This window comes from Pteropus vampyrus, unplaced genomic scaffold (assembly GCF_000151845.1).
Source record: "Pteropus vampyrus isolate Shadow unplaced genomic scaffold, Pvam_2.0 Scaffold448, whole genome shotgun sequence".
In the NCBI taxonomy this organism is placed as follows: Eukaryota; Metazoa; Chordata; class Mammalia; order Chiroptera; family Pteropodidae; genus Pteropus; species Pteropus vampyrus.
In genome coordinates, this window is record NW_011889229.1 from 81,583 (window position 1) to 85,241 (window position 3,659).

Consider the following 3,659-nt stretch of genomic DNA (forward strand, 5'->3'; position numbering starts at 1 on the left):
GAGGTGGGAAAGAATTGAGGGAAGAGAAAAAAAAGTCAGTGTTGTGGGGAATTTGTAGAGCTTGGCTCAGAGAATTTATTAAGGGGAAAATTTGGCATTTCATCATTGAGTAAGATGTTTGTTGTAATAAAGCTATCATTATCATAATACAGAGGTTTTTTCTAATCCTAGCTAACTAAGAGTTTTCTTCATTTTTTAATCATGAATGGCTAATGAATAGCATCAAATGCAATTTCTTCGTATATTATGATGGTCATATTATAGTTACCTTTTCATTTACATTATCATAAATTATATTAATTTTTGAACATAAACCACACTTATGTTGCTAGAATAAACCACACTTGGTCATGATGTATTTTATATAATTAATCTCACTAGATTGGTTTTTAATTTCTGCATTTACGTTTACATAAAGACGGGTCTGTTCTTTTACTTTCCTCTAATGTCTCTGTCAGCTATTACATCAAAGTTACAATGGCCTCCTAAAAGAGCTGGGAAGTGATTCCTTTGATTCTATGGTCTGCTCTTATATCTTTTACTAATGTGTATAGAGAAAATTCACCAGCGAATCCAATTGTTCTGGGTTTTCTATACGGAAAGGCTTCTAATACCAGATTCAATTTATTGTTATTGGACTAGAAATATTTAACATTTCTTCTCCTGTCAATTTTGAGAACGTGTGACCTTCAAGGAATTCAGCTATTTCATCCAAACTGTCCAATTGATTGGCATGAAACAGTGTGGAAACTGCGTATAGTACTTGGTATGGTTTCTGCTACATAATCTAAAAGCTATCGGAGTGAAAAAATTTTGGTTTACATTATTCACTAGTGATTACTAATAGCCTGTTTGTAAAACCGGGCCTGATATGTAATATACACTCAATAAGTACTCATTGAATTAATTAATCAATAAACACAGTATCTCAAATAGTGTCAAGTGAGAATATTTAATGTCCAGACAAAATGGTCTCTGACCCTCCTGTCATGACTGGCCATGTCCTGGCCATGTCCAGAGAACTCTCACTCCCATGCCCACACTGTTTAAAAATTCCAGTGTGGTTTGAATTCACGACCACCTCAGCTCTTGATTTTCGGCTTCAAATAAAGCACTCTCACTAACTATTTACCGATGGATTTGGCTGGAAGTGAATCGATTACTCAGCCTTTTGTTTTTCGTTTTTGTTTGTTCGTTTGTTTCCTACGAATAATCATTCACACATGGTCCCCTCTTATATAACATACCTTTCTGATTCCTTAGGAAAAGATAGAAATCAAATATTGGAATGAAAAAAAAAATTTGGTCTCAGTCCCCGGTTACTAGCAATGGGCTTCAAAACTCTTGAAATTCTCAGAATGACAAAAGTGTCTTATTTCATTCATTAAGAGATCAAACCAGTTATGCTACTGAAATGAGTTAGGCTGGGCCCAGAGGAAGCCTCAGTAGGACCAGGTAACTAAAGGTTTGGACATTTCATTCCCAAACACTGACCTCTGGGAAGGGGAAGTAGGAGAGGGCTGGACATTAGCTCTATGCAAACTCTTCACCTATGAGATCTGGTGAGCTTCTAGGTTGCTGGACATATCAGGGCGCGGGGAGGGTGGTCCCCAGAGAGGACACGGAAGCTGTGAGCACACATTCTCCCATACCTTGCCCTATGCATCTCTTCGATTTGGCTGTTGTTCAGTTGCACCCTTCATAATAAACTGATAAACATAAGTAAATGCCTTCCTGAATTCTGTGAGCCATTCTAGCAAATCATCAACCTGGAGAGGGTTGATGGGGGTCAGGGGAACCTCAGATTTATAGCTACTCAGTCATTAGCATAGGTGGCTACATGGGACTTGCAACTGGCAACTCGAGTAGGAGCAGTCTTGTGGCACTGAGCCCTTTACCGTGTGAATCTGACTCTAATTCCAGACACATAGTGTCCGAATTGAATTGAATGGCCGAACACCCACTTCGGGTCCACAGAGTATTGGAGAATTCCTTGGTGTAGAACAAGCCCACACACTTGGTGTCAGAAATGTTGTGTGAGTAGAGAAACAAGTCTCTGTTGAGCCACCACCTACCTGTTTTTATTGCTACCCTCTAATTCTTCTCACCTCAGTAATTGTTCCTTTCATTTTCCTGACTCTCTGGAGGAGGAAAAGCCTAGACAGATGCTCTGAACTCTGATATTTGAAGGACTGAACTTCTGTCTCTCACAGAAGGAGGGAGGTGAGGGGAATACTCAGACATAAGGTTCAAAGGAGAGTATGCTGACAACATATCCAGGGTGCTTTCTGGAAACTGAAAAAAGTTCTGAGTTTCTGTCACCTAATTGGTTGAGCTCCATTGCCCCTCCCCCTGTCCTTCAATAAAGCATCTGCGGAAGCCCTTCCAACCTGTCACTCCACAAGCAGCCAGGAACTGACCACAGAATAAGGATCTCAGCTGGCGGTAAGTTGAAAGATTGACAGTTTAGAAATTATTCTGTGAACACCTACTGGGTGGCAGATACATCCCCAGCTCTAGAGCTGGGCTGTCCAGGAGAGAATCCACTGACACATATGGTCATTGAGCTCTTGCTAGTCTGACCTCAGATGTGCTCTAGTATTTTGAATATATTAAAATGCATTTAATGTATCTAAAAACTTAGTATTAAAAAAAAGGATGCAAAATATGTTATTCATGATTTTTAGAATGATTATGTGTTGAAATAACACTTTTTCGTGTTGAGATAAAATATACTATTAAGATCAATAATTACTAAAACTAAATTCCTTTAATTTTATAAAAACATTGCAACAATGAGGCTCACATTTATGGTTCTATGGCACAGTGTTACTCTAGAGACAGACACCTTGAAAAACTCTGTTCCTCTTCTCTGCAGCATTCGTACTAACATGCAGGGTATTCAAAAGGGAAAACAAACAAAGTAAGAAATAAACAAGAACAGCACCTGGTGACTTAGGATACACCTGAGGCATCCGCTTGGCATTGTGGGTCAGGTAGGACGTCTCAGAGAATATAATATCTAAGCAGAGACATGAATATTCAGAAAGAGCCAGATGTGGGAAGCTTGAAGGAAGAACCTAGTAGGCAGAAGGAACGGAGGATGCAAAAACCCTGACGTGGCAATGAGCTGGGCATGTGTGAGAACTCCAGGGATGTCAGTGTGGACCATCACAGGGTGTGAGAGGACAGGGGAAGTGTGAGGTCTGAGGAACACACGGGGCAGATCCAGGAGTGCCGGTAAGCTTGATCGGGAGTTATGAAGGCATTAGAGGGTGTTGAGCAGCATAAAGTCATGATATGATTAGTGTGTTTCAAAGATCATTGGGCTCCTAGATCTTTGAGAAGAGATTGGAGCGGGGTAAGGAAGATCAGTGGCAAAAACAAGCTCTTTGCAAGGTTAGTGCAAATAAGCAGCCAGCCTGGAGTTATGGACAAGGGCACTGGCCATAAAAATGATTCCAGGTGTGAATTCAGTTGCACTGTAGAGATCGATTGACTTGGATTGGACTGCATGGTCAGGGAAAGGAAATTCAGGGATGTTAGATTTGGTGCTTGAACAACTGAATGTTTAGTTCCAAATCGACACAGATTATTGGGTGTGTGGCAGATATGGAGTATGGAAGAATTAAGTCAGGTTTAGGTAATGTTGGCTTTGC

The 3,659-nt window shown here is 40.3% G+C and overlaps 1 protein-coding gene across 3 annotated transcripts in view; it reads left to right on the forward strand.

Annotated features, from left to right (window-relative positions):
* Positions 1 to 3,659, forward strand: part of LOC105306588 (N-formyl peptide receptor 2) — a 16,584-nt gene that overhangs the window by 6,743 nt on the left and 6,182 nt on the right. Inside the window, exon 1 of one of the 3 annotated variants that reach the window (XM_011381659.2) lies at positions 2,411 to 2,445. The exons of the other annotated variants lie outside the window; for them this stretch is intronic. The gene's annotated coding sequence lies outside the window, so the exon portion shown is untranslated. Of the gene's footprint in view, positions 1 to 2,410; positions 2,446 to 3,659 lie in introns of those variants that run through there. 3 annotated transcript variants of the gene reach the window in all.